The following is an 18,915-nucleotide window of genomic DNA, read 5'->3' as shown; positions in this document are numbered from 1 at the left end:
ACGGCACAGTTATATCTGTGAAGTAATAAATGACAAGTGAAGCTGCATAAAGTTGAGCTCATTTTACATATCCTTATGTTGAGTTACCATAATAATCATATATTACCTCAAAGGAACTGCAGCTTGAATTGCCTCAGAGGGATATAAGGAGGTACAGAGTGTGAAAAAGCAAGAAAAAAGTGATATCAGATGTTATTGCAGCAATGATTCATATAAAATGATGCTGATATCTCTGTAGCGCACTGCTATACTTTGGAAGACAATTCCATCTGGTAACATAACAAAGTGACAACTGCCACTTGATTGGTGCCACTTGATAGCTGGAGAATTGCAGTTCCCACTTTTTTTCCAATGGCACTGTCTTTAATTCCTCAGAACTGTGGTCATTTATTTTTCTTTGTGTTATTTCTCAACTATAGTGAAATTGAGTTTATGAAATACAGTGACAAAGGAAAAACCAACATAAAGTGGCTTAGTAAAGTGTTAGATTAGATTAGATTAGATTAGATTAGATTAGATTAGATTAAACTTTATTGATCCCTTTGGGTGGGTTCCCTCAGGGAAATTACGTAAGATTCCAGCACCATCATTACAGATAAACAGAGAAAAGAAATAGGGAAAACTTCTAGATAAATTAAATATTTACATATACAAATATAAAAAGAATAAGATATGGGGAAGAGATGAAGGGGGGACGGGGGTAAAAGGTGTGTGTGTGTGTGTGTGTGGGGGGGGGGGCGGCAGGAGAGATATTGCACTTTATATTGCACATTATATTGCACATTGTCCGGTATTGCTTATCGTTAGGCTAGGCTACTGCTCCTTCCCGTCCTCTGTCCTCCTGTTACCCCTCCCCCCCCCAGAGAGGAGTTGTACAGTCTGATGGCGTGAGGGACAAAGGAGTTTTTAAATCTGTTCGTCCTGCACTTGGGAAGGAGCATTCTGTCACTGAACAGGCTCCTCTGGTTGCTGATGACGGTGTGCAGAGGGTGACTGGCATCATCCATGATGTTCAATAGTTTGTCCATAGATCTCTTCTCCGCCACCGTCACCAGAGAGTCCAGCTTCATGTTGACCACAGAGCCGGCCCACCTGATCAGTTTGCCCAGCCTGGATGTGTCCTTCTTGGATGTGCTGCCCCCCCAGCACACCACGGTGTAAAAAAGGACACTGGCGACCACAGACTGATAGAAAATCCACAGGAGTTTCCTGCAGATGTTAAAGGAAGTATAGCCTCCTAAGGAAATATAGTCTGTTCTGTCCCTTCCTGTATAAGTGTTTGGTGCTGCAAGTCCAGTCCAGCTTGCTGTCCAGCCACAGCCCGAGGTACTTGTAGGAATCCACAGCCTCTACCTCAACTTCCTCGATCAGAACTGGTCATGACCTTGGTCTGGACCTCCCAAAGTCAATGACCAGCTCCTTGGTCTTCAAGGTGTTGAGCTGCAGATGGTTCCTGTTGCACCACACAGCAAAGTCCCTCACCAGGCTCCTATACTCCTCCTCTCTGTCATCACTGATATACCCAATGATGGCTGTGTCATCGGCAAGCTTCTGAATGTGACACAGCTCCGAGTTGTAGCAGAAGTCCGCGGTGTACAGGGTGAAGAAAAGAGGGGCCAGCACCGTGCCCTGGAGTGCTCCGGTGCTGCTAATCACAGTGTCAGACGTGATGTCCTTTAGCCTGACGTACTGCGGCCTGTCAGTGAGGTAGCTGGAGAGCCAGATGACCAGGCAGGGGTCCACTCACATCCTGTTCAGTTTGTCCTGAAGTAATAGGGGCTGGATGGTGTTGAAGGCACTCGAGAAGTCCAAGAAGAGGATCCTCACTGTGCCATTTCCCTTATCCAGATGCGAGTGGGCTCGGTGTAGCAGGTAGAGGATGGCATCTTCCACACCAACACCTGCCTGGTACTCAAACTGCAGACAGTCCTGGGCATGTTGTACCTGGGGTCTGAGGAGGCTAAGGAAGAGCCACTCCAACGTCTTCATCAGATGTGAAGTGAGTGCCACCGGTCGGAAGTCGTTCAGCTCGCTGGGCCGATTCTTTTTGGGAACTGGAATGATACATGTCATCTTCCAGAGGGTGGGCACTCTCCCCAGCTGCAGGCTAAGGTTGAAGATGCGTTGGAGTGGTTCACCCAATTCAGCAGCACAGGTCTTCAGTAGTCGGGGACACACCTTGTCCGGGCCTGCTGCTTTCCTGGGGTGAAGCTTCCTCAGTTGACCTCTGGCCTGGTCTGCAGTAATGCATGGAGGAGTCTGTGTTGAGGTGGGGGAGGAGGGGGCTGCTGTGATGACTGGGGAGAGGTGTGTTGAGGGAAGAAGGAGAGATGGCTGCAGTGAGGGAGAGGGTGGGGGGGACGTGGGCTGGTTGAACCGATTGAAAAAGTCATTCAACTCATTCGCCCTCTCCACTATCCCCTCAGCAACTCTGGTCTTTGTATTGTGGCCTGTGATGGTTTTCACACCTTCCCAGACCTCCCTCATGCTGTTCTCCTTCAGCTTCTGCTCCACCTTTCTCCTGTAGCTGTCTTTAGCTTCCCTCACGCAGTGTTTTACCTCCTGCTGTGCTGCTTTCATTGCCTCCCTATCCCTGCTCCTGAAGGCAGCCTTCTTCCTGTTGAGGACAGCTTTGACTTCCTGTGTTACCCATGGCTTGTTATTAGGGTAACACCGTAGAGTCTTAGCGGGGGAGACTATGTCTGCACAGAAGTTAAGGTAATCCGTCAGACAGCATGTCAGCCCCTCTATGTCCTCACAGTGTGGGCTAAGCAGCACATCCCAGTCCGTGATGTCATAACAGTCCCTGAGGGCATCTTCCATTTCAGGGGACCACCTCCTGATGGAACTAGTTGTTGCAGGCTGCCTTTGAACCAGGGGGGTGTACTTCGGTTGTAGAAGAACCAGGTTGTGGTCAGACTTCCCTAGTGGGGGGAGGGGTGTGTCTCTGTATGCATCCCTCACATTAGCATACAGCAAGTCAATTGTCCTGTTGTTCCTTGTTGGACAATCCACAGCCTGGTAAAAAGCAGCCAAAGTAGAGTCCAAAGTAGTGTGATTAAAGTTCCCAGAAATTATGATAAATGCCTCAGGGTGCTGTGTCTGCAGCCTTGCTGTGACAGAGTGAATCCTCTCACATGCAGCGCCTGCATCTGTCCTTGGAGGGATGTAAAACACAGATGGTGGTCACGTGACTGAACTCCCTCGGCAGATAATATGGCCGCAGGCTAATGGCTAGTAGCTCCAAGTCCAGGCAACATAAAACTGTCTTTACGGAGATATGTCCCGGGTTACACCAGCGGTTGTTGACATAAATGATGAGTCCCCACCTATGCTTTTCCCACGTGTTAGTGTCTCTGTCGGCTCTCACAGCAGTGAATCCCTGCAGGTCCATGTTAGCATCCGGTACAAGGTGTGTTAGCCATGTCTCCGTAAAGATAAATAAGCTGCTTTCCTGGTAAATCTGCTGGTTGTTCAGAGCGGAAAGCTCATCGACTTTATTCGGCAGCGAGTTCACATTCCCCATGATAACGGAGGGAATGGATGGTTTGTAGCACCGCCGGTTGTCCGCAAGCCTAGCCTTTAGCTTAGCTCCAGCCTTGCAGCCCCTGGGTTTCCTCCTCAGTTCAGCCGGGATGGGGTGTCGTATCCCAGCTCGTCCCATTGTTTTCAGGGCCAGCAGCTCCTCTCTCGAATAAGAGAGAAAACTGGCTCCTGGTTGCGTGTTAAAGTTAAATATATCCATGTTATATAGTAAAACACACTATGTCTTCATAAGAAGAGCAGAAAAGTAAAAAAAGGTGGGAAAAAAGAGGTTTAAAGAGCTAAAAACTACAGAGCTACTGGAGAGGCAGCCGTCTCACACAGCACCCATGTTAGACCACCACAAGCCACCAGAATAGCACTGATTGTACGATTCTCTGGAACTGTACTCAAATGATGAACACCGTTCTTCCAAAAAAATCCTTCCCAGTCTTGATGATGGCCGTCTAATGTTTGCAAATCAAAATCTCCCTTGTTCAATTAGATCCAGTGACTGTGAAGATCATAGCATATGATTTACACCAACTCCATCCTCAACAACACTGTTTAGTGATCCCTTGTTCCCTTTGGAAGAGGGCGGAGCCATCCTAGAAAAGACCATTCCCATCAGGATAGAAATGTTTCATCACAGGATAAAAGTGTTCAGTCAATAGAGATTTGTATTGATTTGTGGTGACCGTTTCCTCTAAAGGGAAAAGTGGACTCAAGTGGTGACAACAAAAATAAATGTCCCTCACAGCAATACAGAGCTACAGTGTATTCCTTTTCATTGTCACCTGTCTCAGTATAGTTCAGACTATACAGTATGTAGTATTAAGATATTTGTGTCTGTTGTTGTTGTTAAATCATGTAATAGCAATCCACAATCAGAGCAGTTTACCTCAGATGTGGTGAAAGTTTTCGGACAAATACGTCATCTGTCATCACACCCAATTTTACACAGGAAGAATGCCTGATTACTATCATAGTGCCGACAGACCACTGAAATTATTGATATGTTCACACCACATTCGCTCTGGCTGCCCTTCCAATGATGCTGTTGAAGATCGTGGACGCTCTGTGATGTACATGAAATAGGTGACCCATTCTTTCGGATTGATTCATCTTGTAAACTTTATTTAAAGGAGCCACAAAGCAAACACATTTCAAATGTTATTTTTGTGCTGACGAACTTCATGAAATCTTTTAAATGTGATGTTAAGTGATGAAGGAAAATAATGAACAATTGTGATTGCATATTTGGTAAGAAAATAAACTAACAACACAAACTCATGACATTACGTGACTTTATGTAATCAAAAGCCATTTTTGTGATTCATGTCTTTTGTGTTGATGCTAAATCATACATGTCAACCTATATGGAATGTCCGTATTTTATACGGATTTGATTCAATAAACGTAGTATACGGGCGTACAAATAAAGTTATACGGATTCTTTAAAAAAACTTCAATATTTATTTAGAGCTATAATCAATTCCCACGATGATAAAAGAGCGCATAACATTTACAAACGTACTGTACACCACAGAAAGCACAAACAGCCAGTAAAGAGTCTTATGAAATCGCGCGTTATCTTGTGGTAACGAGACTTCGTTCCACTTCTGATCATGCGCACACCGCATTGCGAGAATCCCGCTAACCGTGAAGTAACATTTTGTTTGAAAAGCGTATTTCCACCTGAGCGACTTTCACTAGCGACTGAAAAGATTCTGAATGGGCACTCCGGCAAGATCAACACAGACACTTGCTGTGACATGCAGCCTCATGAGGTATTGGTGCGGAGTGCTAAAAAAAGCTGTCATGGAGTACAATTCAGAACATTAGAGTGACACTTTGTGTTTTTGTCAAACATTGGAGCTTTGTATTCATTCTGAAGGTTTATTGTTATTAATATTGAATAAAAAGTAACTTGGATATATCATTGTTAATTATCATTCAAATTTTAGGTCAATTATTTTAATTTGCATCTTATACGGATTTTATAAGGGAAATACAGATTTTGGAGGTTGGTTATATAGGTTTGATTGACCAAAGGTTGACATGTATGCTAAATGCAAAGTCAAATGTCAACATGTGGGTCATTCATTCATTCATTCATTTATTATTTTCATCCCTGTATGCAAACAGCGGCACATCATAAATAAGGGGAAATCTGTCTCTGCAATTATTAATTTCTCTTCCACTGTGTTTGAGAACAGTTTGAACGGAACCCAAATTTACACAACTGTGTTCTTTAGGATTCTTTTGAGTGGAGTGCGTCTAAATTCCAATTGGTTGCCGGCAAACCATGTCAGAGCCCATTACCATAAAGTTGCCTGGACTTCAACTTTATTCTGACGCCTCCAATGCCCAAAACGCACAGCCAAGGATCATGCTACTGCTCCCCGCCAAGAGACGCTGGCTCTCATAGAAAATGAATGACTTAAGGTTGCTTTGATGCTCAAACTGCGTTTAGTGTGAAGGTAGGGTAACAATGTAAGTTGTACAGCAGAGATAATCTCAGCTGTCTAGTTATATCAGCTTTATAATGCATCATTTGCTGGAAAACTATTACTGAACATTTGAAGATCTACTGAAGATCTAAAACTAAACTATATGCTTATCAAAATTGATGTCCATTGTTTCCCTCCCCAGGAGTGGTCGACCAATAAAGATCACTCCAAGAGCAAGGCGTGTAATAGTCAGCGAGGCCACAAAGGACCCCAGGGGAACTTCTAAGCAACTGAAGGCCTCTCTCACATTAGCTAATGTTAATGTTCATGAGTCCACCATCAGGAGAACACTGAACAACAATGGTGTGCATGGCAGGATTGCAAGGAGAAAGCCACTGCTCTCCAAAAAGAACATTGCTGCTCATCTGCAGATTGCTAAAAATCATGTGAACAAGCCAGAAGGCTATTGGAAAAATGTTTTGTGGACAGATCAGACCAAAATAGAACTTTTTGGTTTAAATGAGAAGCGTTATGTTTGGAGAAAGGAAAACACTGCATTCCAGCATAAGAACCTTATCCCATCTGTGAAACATGCTGGTAGTAGTATCATGGTTTGGGCCTGTTTTGCTGCATCTGGGCCAGGACAGCTTGCCATCATTGATGGAACAATGAATTCTGAATTATACCACCAACTTCTAATGGAAAATATCAGGACATCTGTCCATGAACTGAATCTCAAGAGAAGGTGGGTCATGAAGCAAGACAACGACCCTAAGCACACAAGTCGTTTTACCAAAGAATGGTTAAAGAAGAATAAAGTTAATGTTTTGGAATGGCCAAGTCAAAGTCCTGACCTTAATCTAATCAAAATGTTGTGGAAGGACCTGAAGCGAGCAGTTCATGTGAGGAAACCCACCAACATCCCAGAGTTGAAGTTGTTCTGTACGGAGGAATGGGCTAAAATTCCTCCAAGCCAGTGTGCAGGACTGATCAAGTTACCGGAAATGTTTAGTTGCAGTTATTGCAGCACAAGGGGGTCACACCAGATACTGAAAGCAAAGGTTCACATTAGGGTTGGGCGGTATCCAAATTTTGATACCTTTAAACCGTCTCTGTGTTTTCCCGGGGTATACGGTATTACCGAGAAAAAAATAATATTTTGTTTCGGCCTACTGTGTAACGTGCGCCTATGCCTCAAATGTACTATTTAAAAGCAGCATAGCGAATTGTGTGCACTGTGGTATGGATTAAGCAGCAAAGCGAATTTTGTGCATTAAGTAGGGTTGCCACATCTGAGTTGTTAAAAACCGGGACACATCGGTCGGCGGCCGCGCCTGCGCGCACGTACGAGCGCGGGGGTTGAGGGCTGCGGACACGCACATCTACGATGCCTTATGCCTTATGTGAATGTTCACGTTTAAAAATAAAACAGTTCAACTGGTGCAGTTAGGCGTTTAGTTAAAATTAATTTTGTCTTCTTAACCCTTAAATGGGCACTACCACAAATATTATTACAAAAAATAAGTTCATATAGGAATGATCTTATTTGGACGCCAATTTTTTTTAAACAAATATTTAATAGTAGGCTAACAGCCCTCTGAAGAGTCTCTCCTCCCATTCCGTTTCCAAATCAAAATAATACAAATATAATCAATATAATTTCTCTCAGTCTGCTTCGTTGTTGTTTTAGCCTTTTCTCTGGAGAACTGAACTTTAAAAGTTAGACTACCGTATCATACCAAATAGCCCTAATCCTTTGTTTTAATCACAAGAGAGAGGTGCTATGTTATTGGGACAACTGATTTATTCATTTCTCACGCCAGTGTTCAGGCATTCTTTTTTGATATATTTAATGATTTATTTAATGATTCATTTATTGATGAAATTGGCCCAGGCTTTAGAACCAGCCTTTATCAGAATCAGAACATAGGAAGTAGACAGCCAGCCTACTCGCGCACCGACCAAGGGAACTCTCACCTATTGTTTGGTATTACGGTATTCCAGTATCTTTGATTTCGCGCGGCCGCCGTTGTATTGACCACGATCACCTAGCAACGGCGACTGGCTGCGTGCGCAAACATTCGGTGAGGCCGCACAAGTAGCTGCCTACAATATGCCCGCTTACGTGAAAACTATTAATATGTTAAGTGGCTGCGAGAAACATTAATGATTTGTGTTTATTTCAATGGGGATAATGTGAGGAAGTAAAAAACCGGGACAAAACGTGTCCCGGGAAGGTTATTCCATTTTCCTGGACATTTTCCATTTTCCACAAAAAACCGGGACAATCCCGGAAAAACCTGGACGTGTGGCAACACTAGCATTAAGAGATATTTCAAAGCATCACGCAACTCTTCCTTCATCTTGAAAATAGCATTCAACTGTCGTTTACACATGTCTGCATTGAAACGCCATTTGCAGCACTATTTCACCTACTCCATCAAAAAAAAGTACACGATGAGCAGGATCATACCCTTTCAAGCATGGGAAATAAAAAAAAGAAAAAGAATCAACCAACACCCAAGTCCGTTTAGACTGCGCGATAAACCATATTCTTCAGCGCAAATGAGGCGAACCTAATTCAAATGCGTGATAGCTGCACAAGGCAAAATCATATGGGCCCACGTCATGCCATGGCGGGGAAATTAATAATCAAATGGCCTTACCTTGCTTAAAACGTTGTCTTGATCACATAACTCCTTACAATTATTCCACTTAACCCTTTGGTGACTGACCCCTTGAAAATGGTTCCTCCAGGAACTATGACTTTTCAGTTGTCAAGACAACAGAAGAACTAAAATACAAAAACAGAAAGATACGTCACAATGCTCTTGTGCACAAAACAAAATGCTCTTGTATTTTAGTTTTTCCGTTGTCTTGACGACTGAAACGTCATCGTTCCTGGAGGAACCATGTTCAAGGGGTCAGTCACCAAAGGGTTTTAAATCCATACGGTTTAACACACCCAACAAAGACAGCAAGCGCATTGCTAATTCCCACCAGAAACCGAACAGTTTACGCTACGATGTTTTCTTCCGTTTCTTCAGTAGATGACATTTCAAACGTTTATTACCCACATCCCAAATGTCATACGTTATATTATTTTACCTTGTTGTTACTCATGTAACCTACTCAAAACACAACTCATTGGAGAGATCTCGTGGAAGTGGAGTACCCCAGGCTATGGTGTGCCTTAGGGGACATAATAGATTTTTCGTTTGGTTTGAAACCAAAATACTGCCACACTGCCGATGTTGTATTTTTTTTTGCCACTAACTCGTTATCTTGACTTGCCATCTTTCAACCGCGGTCTCAGTCTCTTTTTTTTTTTTTAGATAGGACAGTATAGAGAGACAGGAAATGAGCGGGGGAGAGAGAGACGGGATCGGGAAATAACCTTGGGTCAGAATCGAACCCGGGTCCCCGGATTTATGGTACGGTGCCTTAGCCATCTGAGCCATGACACCCCCGGTCTCAGGCTCTTGCGAAGCTTTCTGTCAGACTCCAAAATGTCACGCAGGGTTGCCATGGTAACGACATAAACAACCCTGCACGCGATGAAAACTTCTTTAGGAAATTGATAGAATTAGTGAAAATACGATCACACAGTTATTCGGGATGATCTTCAATTTATTATTTTATATTATGACCTCATGTACTCCATATTTATTTAGATATTATATATTTTTTTAAAATGACGGTAATGAGACCGATACCGTTGGTACTTTTGGATACCTCGGGATACCTTCTTACCGTAATACCGCCCAACCCTAGTTCACATACTTTTTCCACTCACAGATATGTAATATTGGATAATTTTCTTTAATAAATAAATGACCAAGTATAGTATTTTTGTCTCATTTGTTTAACTGGATTCTCTTTATCTACTTTTAGGACTTGTGTGAAAATCTAATGATGTTTTAAGTCATATTTATGCAGAAATATAGAAAATTCTAAAGGGTTCACAAACTTTCAAGCACCACTGTACGTAGATTGATTTGTTCTGTAGCTATGCATTACCAGGGATTTATAAGAAATATCCTGACACAAAACAAAGTTCCAGTATTCGAATGACCAGAAACACTGAACTGCCAGTACTGTGCACAATGAGCATGATCCATTTCGTGCAATGTTCTGAATGCACGTGATGTAATCAACATATAGTGAACATATAGTGAACATATAGTTGACTGTAGTTTGGTGTTTTAGTGTTTTTTACTCCAACAGTGTGCCACAAAGCTGTATTTTGTGAATTTCTGTTGCTCCAATCCGTCCCTTCCTGTAATTTACAATACCTGCTCGGATGGCTAACTGTGCTGTCTGCTATCAGACTGACTTGTTACACTTAGCTAAAATTTGCCTACAAGTTTTATCTAATATTCTGTGTGTCGCATCAATGTGCATAATGAAGATGAGGCGACAGCAGGTAATTACATTCTAAAATACTTGAGCTATTTACATAGTAAATAATATGCAAGCAGACGCTGAATATGTTTTGACTAACCACTTGCAACTGTCAGATTAATCCAAGCTTCTCATGTCTCTATCGACACCTGTCTCAGCTAAAACCTCAAATTACATCACATTACAAACTACATCACATCACACGACACATCACTGAATTCTGATTAAGTGCACATGTTCACAATTACACACGCATTTTAAATAACCTGAACTCAAAAGAACGCTTGCTCCTGCATTCTGCAAGTGATGGCACTAAGCCTTATTTTTCTGTGTGCATTTTCTTATTTTCCTTTTGATCCCTGATCCTGTCTATTTCTACTTCAGAACGTCTGATCGCCTGATTCTTTTCCTGAGCTTGATTTTGGTTCGTTTGCTCCAGCTGTGCTTCGTAAACTCAATCCTGCATTGTTATCCAAGTCTCTGGTGCAGAAATGCTCTTTCTCGGGTTGCTTGCTGTATTTATACCAGAGAGGAATTTATTTATACCTTTATTCATACCTGTAGCGATACCAGAGAGGGCTTCAAATCACCTTTATCTTTAACTTATATTTGGAAGAACCAAAATGCTATGATCACTAAACATCGTGCCGAATGCAGAGCATTTTTTAACATAGTTACTGGGAGACCAAATGGTCTCCCAGTGGCCAGATTTGGTCTCCTAGTCAATGCCAAACCAGCTTCACTGGGAGACCAAATTTTAAACCAAGTTATGTCTTATCATTTGGTTCAATCAGTTGCCATTAATTAACCAAGTACCATGTAAGTATACATTTAACAAGGAAAACTTGGCACTGCATTAACTATGTTGATATTATGCTGGCTGAAACGAGGATTCGTAATGCGGCAATTTGCATCACAGAATATGCCGCAGTGGTGCAGCCGCATGGACTCTGGGGCCTGTGATTGTATTGCCCAGACCAGTTGGTCTCCTAGTGGAAAATCCTTAAAAAATGCTCTGAAAACCAAAATGGAAACTTTTCAGAAGGCATCACAAAATGGAAACTTCTGAAAAGTTTCCATTTTGGTTCAAATGAGTCAGGGATCCTTGAAGGATACGGCTAATAAAAAGAAGGATGTGGCTAATAAAACAGCAGCACTGAGGATAAAACAAAGCTAAGATGACTGAACGTTAAAAGAGCATTACAGACATAAAATCAGAGGCTTAATGACGCTATGACCTGATATGATAGCTCGTAGAGTCCCAGAGGTACCAGGATCGTTAGAGAAACAAACAGCAGTCACTACAATGTAACTGTTTTGATTTACTAATTGCAAAATTGTAGCGTGATGGTTATTAACTGGCTTATGTTTTTGCTCAGTATTTGTTTAATTTCAGATTTCTTTCTTTTTTTTTCATTATTTATGTTTGAAATCTATTACAGTCCTCAACAACTCAACTACTTTCCAAATCTTCCTTTGGGGATGAATAAAATCCAACAATCTATTCGTGGATGCTGATTTCAGTGAAACAAAACACTCATTAAAAGTCAGCGACTGAAAAGACACAAGTTCCTGAGGAGAAATCAAACGCAGCAATGCGGTGACTTTACGGGAGTATGAGTTTCTGCAGAACATTCAGCTGCTAAATATGGAAAGAAATAAATGTACTCCCAGTCTCCCAAAGCCTGCTGGGGAACAGTGTGAGTGTGACCTGGATTGAGCAGGGGTGTGTGTGTGTGTGTGTGTATGTGTGATGAAATGTGTGAAAACGACTATCTAAGTCTATCAAGGGGATTAAAGGTGTGGTGTAACAGTCAAAACATTCAACACACACACACAAAAGAAAATTAAAACAAGATTGATCAGCGCTTTGCACATAAAATCAGCAAGTAGAGTGCCAGCTCTGATGCAACATTGCTACCTAGAGGACATTTAATGTCAGTACAGGGTTTTTTACAGGATCAGAAAGCACCACACCATTTCAGAGCACTTCTTAAAGTGCCATTCCACCATTGGATGTATTCTTTGGCATAAAATACAATATATTTTATGACAACATGACTAGACAGAGAAATCTTTTAGCTTCAAAATGATATATCAAACATAATTTTTTGACAACGACAAGTATATTAATTTTGCGACCAAAGTCACCTACCCGGGCGGCACGGTGGTGTAGTGGTTAGCGCTGTCGCCTCACAGCAAGAAGGTCCTGGGTTCGAGCCCCGGGGCCGGCGAGGGCCTTTCTGTGTGGAGTTTACATGTTCTCCCCGTGTCCGCGTGGGTTTCCTCCGGGTGCTCCGGTTTCCCCCACAGTCCAAAGACATGCAGGTTAGGTTAACTGGTGACTCTAAATTGACCGTAGGTGTGAATGTGAGTGTGAATGGTTGTCTGTGTCTATGTGTCAGCCCTGTGATGACCTGGCGACTTGTCCAGGGTGTACCCCGCCTTTCGCCCGTAGTCAGCTGGGATAGGCTCCAGCTTGCCTGCGACCCTGTAGAAGGATAAAGCGGCTAGAGATAATGAGATGAGATGAGAAGTATATTAATTTTGCGACCAAAGTCACCTACCCGGGCGGCACGGTGGTGTAGTGGTTAGCGCTGTCGCCTCACAGCAAGAAGGTCCTGGGTTCGAGCCCCGGGGCCGGCGAGGGCCTTTCTGTGTGGAGTTTGCATGTTCTCCCCGTGTCCGCGTGGGTTTCCTCCGGGTGCTCCGGTTTCCCCCACAGTCCAAAGACATGCAGGTTAGGTTAACTGGTGACTCTAAATTGACCGTAGGTGTGAATGTGAGTGTGAATGGTTGTCTGTGTCTATGTGTCAGCCCTGTGATGACCTGGCGACTTGTCCAGGGTGTACCCCGCCTTTCGCCCGTAGTCAGCTGGGATAGGCTCCAGCTTGCCTGCGACCCTGTAGAAGGATAAAGCAGCTAGAGATAATGAGATGAGATGAGTCACCTACCCTTTTAATTTCCGCGCAGTAGTGAAACGTGAAGTCATCGGCAGGTTCCCCTTCTTGTGTACCACGTGTCGGTCTATTTTTAGACCAGGAAACCCCCAAAGTGAGAGAGTCATTTCTCCTCGTATATGGGGGCCAAAAAAATTGCGAAAAATTTTGAGTTAATCTTTCAGTTAGCTAGATTTATTGGTATTAGCTAGATTTATTGGTATTATTTTTATCGCGTTCTATCCGCCATTGCTGATAATATGTGCCACGTCACACATCACGTGGTACACAAGAAGGGGAACCTACCGATGACATCACGCGCGGAAATTAAAAGGGTAGGTGATTTTGGTCGCAAAATTAATATACTTGTTGTCAAAAAATTATGTTTGATATATCATTTTGAAGCTAAAAGATTTCTCTATCTAGTGATACCATTTATATATGTTGTCAAAATATATTGTATTTTATGCCAAAGAATACATCCAATGGTGGAATGGCACTTTAAGGATAGAAAAGAGTCTGATCCTACTGTTCCTGGACTACGAGAGCTTATCCAGGTTTACGCTGAATCATAATCACAATGTTTATCCCTTGAATAAAGGCACTGTGTGATTTGAAGACAGTACATTGGCTCATATCTCTTTCCCAGATAGCAAAAATCAGTTGAATCAACATTGAAATAGCGTTTAGCAGAAAACATTGAAATGATGTTGAAATGATATTGAAAGTGTCCCCTTGAATTTGGGTTGAATCCACGTTGAATTTTCAACCCTATCAGCATTGAATCAATAGTGATTCAACCATCATCTAAATAGAAATTTCTATTTAGATGATGGTTGAATCACTATTGAGTCAATGCTGATAGGGTTGAAAATTCAACGTTGATTCAACCCAAATTCAAGGGGACACTTTCAATATCATTTCAACATTATTTCAATGTTTTCTGCCAAACGCTATTTCAATGTTGATTCAACTGATTTTTGCTATTTGGGAATTGCTCAAGGGCACCTCAGCCCAAGGCCACCCCACATCAACCTAACTGCACATCTTTGGACTGTGGAGGAAACCCACACAGACACGGGGAGAACGTGCAAACTCCACACAGAAAGGCCCTCGCCGGTCGCTGGGTTCGAACCTGGAACCTTCTTGCTGTGAGGCGACCATGCTAACCACTGCACCACCGTGAGAAATTGGGTTGATGTTGATGTTTCACTGTACACAATGATGGAAAGGCCTGTCTGTGGACATGAACCAGATATGATATGAACCAGAAAGGATTATACAGTCTTTACCTGGACAATAAAATATTGCCTAAATACAGTACTAGCAGTTAAAGTTACTGTACAATTCAAATAACTGCCTGACTAACAAAATATTTGAATATTTGCTCTGGTTTCCCCGACAGTCCAAAGACATGCAGGTTAGGTTAACTGGTGACTCTAAATTGACCGTAGGTGTGAATGTGAGTGTGAATGGTTGTCTGTGTCTATGTGTCAGCCCTGTGATGACCTGGAGACTTGTCCAGGGTGTAGATCCCCCGCCTTTTGCCCATAGTCAGCTGGGATAGGCTCCAGCTTGCCTGCAACCCTGTAGAAGGATAAAGTGGCTAGAGATAATGAGATGAGAATACATAACATGTCATAATAAGTCTGTAAAGTAATCCTCAGTCACTGTTTTATCCTACTCAGTATGGTGGTGAATCTGGAGCCTATGCCAGGAACACTGGGCTTGAGGTGGGATGGGGTTCTTGTCCATCAGAGTACCATGTGTACAAGCACGTTCACTTAACCACTATTTTTAACCACACTACCACAAAGAGGAGAACTGGCCAGTGTTGTTGAAGCAAATTTCTTCAGTCGCAAGCACGGACAGTCTATGGTCACAAGTCTCGTCGTCAACGGAGCTCGAGCTCTTCTGAAAGTTCTTCTGAGAGACGGTTATTTGGACCATTCCAAATAGCGGCCGGTACGGTAGAATTTTCTGTTCGTTTTTTCCTTACATGTTGCACACACAAGATTTGCACATAACCATAAATAATAATATATTCTTCATAGTTCCTTGTGCTCTATTAAAATTCTAAATTAAATAAATGAAATTCAATGAAATATAGGAAACCCCCCTCCCACAAAATAGTCTCACCCAGAGTGCACCCCAGGCTCCCGTCCAGTGGTGCAGTGTATGATGACAACAAAATCAACATATATTCAACATTGATCAAATGTTTCCTTCAACCATTACATTGATTCGAACACATTTTTTCAACTTTTTATTTTATCAGTGGTTGATTAATGGTTGATCCACCATCAGTGTTCAACTATAACTGTAAATCAACCATCTTGACCAAATATCAACATTGAAATAACATCATTTGCTATCTGGGTTAGTATCTGGTTTTGCATACAGTAGATGTGGATTCTTTGATTAGTCAGGATGTGCCTATGCAGGCCACGCAAGTACATTTTTATTCGAGAAAAACATAGAATACTAATGCTGTTAACTAACAGTTAGCGTGCCACTATTTCCAATAGTCCTACCTGCATTAATAGAGCTATTTTACAGAAGTATGTCGGAACCCACAGTGTAAGGTCAAATGCCATTCCTGACACACTTACTGAGCTATTTATTACTTATTATTTACTGAAATGTCAAAATGAATGTATCCTTAAATGTCCCTGCCATTTTTAAAGGTAACCAAATACATGTACATTAACCTGTGTGTGCTGTAGTCATAATACATTTTAAATTACATCAAGACTACAGAACAGCCACTGTGCATCATTCCGAGTACTCAGACTGGCACAGGAAGTTCGTTCCACAGTCCATTCAAATGTTATTAGAGCTGAAGAGAACTTAAAACAAAATCAAACTAACTCTACAGCAGTAATACAAGTATTTACTCTCTTTTACATCATCTTGGGCATGGACCATCAAAAAACTGTGTCCTTCTCACAAACTGAACCACGGTTTACTTGGACAAGCATAGGGACCCTCAATTTTTATTACTTACTTACTTAGGCCCGTTGCCCCCTGCGGAGCATAGACCATCGACAAGTTTCCTCCAGCGTACCCGGTTCTGGGCCCTCCTTCCAAGTTCAGTCCAGCTTAGTCCCAACCCCTGGAGTTCGCTTTCTAAGTCCCTCCTGCAACTATTCCTCGGGCAACCTCTTCTCCTTTTCCCCTGTGGGTTCCAAGCAAGAGCCTGCCGTGTGATGTTGTTTGCAGGCTTCCGCAGAGTATGACCTATCCACCCCCATTTCTTCCTCTTTATCTGCAGTGCCATTGGCTCCTCCCCGGCAAGCTTCCATAGATCCACATTGGTGACTTTATCCTTCTAGCAGATCCAAAAAATTCATCTCAGACAACTATTGACAAAGGTCTGGATTTTGTTCTGTGTCTTTTTGGTCATTCTCCACGTTTCTGCACCATAGAGCAGGACTGACTTCATTAGATCTAAATATGCGAAGCTTGGTTTTTATTGTGAGCTCTTCCGACGCCCAGAGGTTCTTCAACCTAAGATACACTGCTCTGGCCTTCCCTATCCTTGTTATGACATCCTTGTTGGTACCTCCGAGACTGTTCACGATACTCCCAAGATATGTAAACTCCTCTACATCCTCCAGTTTTTGCCCTTCAGCTACGACAGATACCTCGCTTGTGGTGTTTATCTTAAGACCTTTGTCTTCCCCTTGTTGATCCTCAGACCAACCTTGGCTGATGTTTCTGCTAACTTAGTAGTTTTCTCCTGCATCAGGCAATGGTTATCTGAAAGCAGGGCTAGATCGTCTGCATAATCAATTTTTATAGCTTCCTAAAAACAAGCTATTGGGAATTATTTTATCTACATTCGCTGGATATGGGCAATCGTGCACTCTGATTGGCTACTCTACTATTAGGCTATCAGCTCATATATTGTGAGTAAAGACAAACAAAATGGCAGAGCGTATTGCTGAACCAACTGAGGATGAAATAAAAACTCTACTCGAAAACAAAACCCCCAAAAATACAAAAATAGCAACAAAATATGGAATAAAAGTATTTGATGGTAAGAAGGTATCGTTTTTATTTTTCATGAATTATTATTATTATCGCATTTTTCACAAATTGCTCCTGTCATTTCACTGGTTTGTTTACATTCTAAGTGGAAATGATTTTGTCGGACATTTTGTATAAAGTTTTTATTTATCAAATTTGCAAAAAATGACAATAAAAATGTTCTGTTTCTCAAACTTCAGTGAATGTGGATTGAATAAAACAGTTATTCCACTCAATCTCATCATACATGGCTTATAGACAACTCGGTGCTACGTGCCTTGTCGGCTATCAGCTCATGTATGACTCGATTTCGTGGAATAATTGTTAATTATCTTAAACATGACCATTCTGAACTGCGACATAGATGGGGACTATATTATTAAGCCTCGGGCAACTTGTGTGTTGTCTTATCCTTGAGTCGTATTCTCCTGTAAAACACTTTAAAAGCAAATCCAACATAGACCTAAATATAGCAACCATAATTTGGGTAAAGTGTGGATGCTAATGCAATGCAGTAATATGAAGTCAGGTTAGGTCCTATTTCACCAGCAGCCTAACTTTATATTGATTTTATATTATCTAAATCCACTTTGTGCCAAAACACACTTGCTCACACACACTCAGCCGGAAGGAGTGCAGACAAAATTTTGACACAGAGGTTGCAAGTCCAATCAGCTGGAAAATATGAAAGGGTTTCACGCAGAGATGGTCTGTACTGCTGGGACAACAGAACAAGAGCGCTTTTGCAATTCAAGCATGGCCTCATACCCTTAGTAACCTCTCAGTGGTCACTCTTCCACCCCAAAATAGAAAAATGTTGCATGCAACATTAATCTTTGCCAAGAAAGCTAGTATTTTAAAAGAGAAACAATAGACTTTTGAAAAATGCAAACAAAAATCAAAAGGAAAGGGACAGGAAGTTAAAACATGTCCGTTTTGTGTACGTTCAAATGGGGGTGTTCTTTATGTTTACAAGATCACTTATAACCGTTTGACGTATCTCAGTATGGACGTTGTCAAGTCAAGTTTATTTGTATAGTGCGTTTAACAATAAACATTGTCGCAAAGCAGCTTTACAGAATTTGAACAACTTAAAATATGAGCTAATTTTATCCCTAATCTATCCCCAACGAGCACGCTTGTGGCGACGGTGGCAAGGAAAAACTCCCTCAGACGACACGAGGAAGAAACCTCAAGAGGACCCAGACTCAAAAGGGAACCCATCCCCATCCGGGCAACAACAAACAACATGACTATAACATTAACAGTCCTAACGAAGCTTCGTTGATGCTATAAACCCCCCACCAATGGAAACCCAAGTGCAAAACCATTCACGACAACCGCAGTCCCAAAGTCAGCAAGTCAACTGCAGTCCCAAAGTCAGCAAGTCAACTGCAGGCTTTGTAATCACAGCTAATTTACACTTAGTGTTGGATTGTGGCCAACGCTAAGTGTAAATACAGGTGTATGGTGTAAATGTCCATGTATGAGACTGAATGGCTGGCTGTCTATATTTTCCACTGACCTTATAACACTCTCACTCAGTTACGGTAACTGCTTTGTCC

At 42.1% G+C, this 18,915-nt stretch overlaps 1 protein-coding gene across 1 annotated transcript in view; it reads right to left on the bottom strand.

The window, feature by feature from the left end:
- Positions 1 to 18,915, bottom strand: part of schip1 (schwannomin interacting protein 1) — an 816,449-nt gene that overhangs the window by 512,175 nt on the left and 285,359 nt on the right. The window lies entirely within an intron of this gene.

Source organism: Neoarius graeffei, chromosome 23, assembly GCF_027579695.1.
Source record: "Neoarius graeffei isolate fNeoGra1 chromosome 23, fNeoGra1.pri, whole genome shotgun sequence".
Lineage (NCBI taxonomy): Eukaryota > Metazoa > Chordata > Actinopteri > Siluriformes > Ariidae > Neoarius > Neoarius graeffei.
Note: the sequence above shows the minus strand (reverse complement) of the source record. Positions and strands in the feature narration are given on the sequence as shown.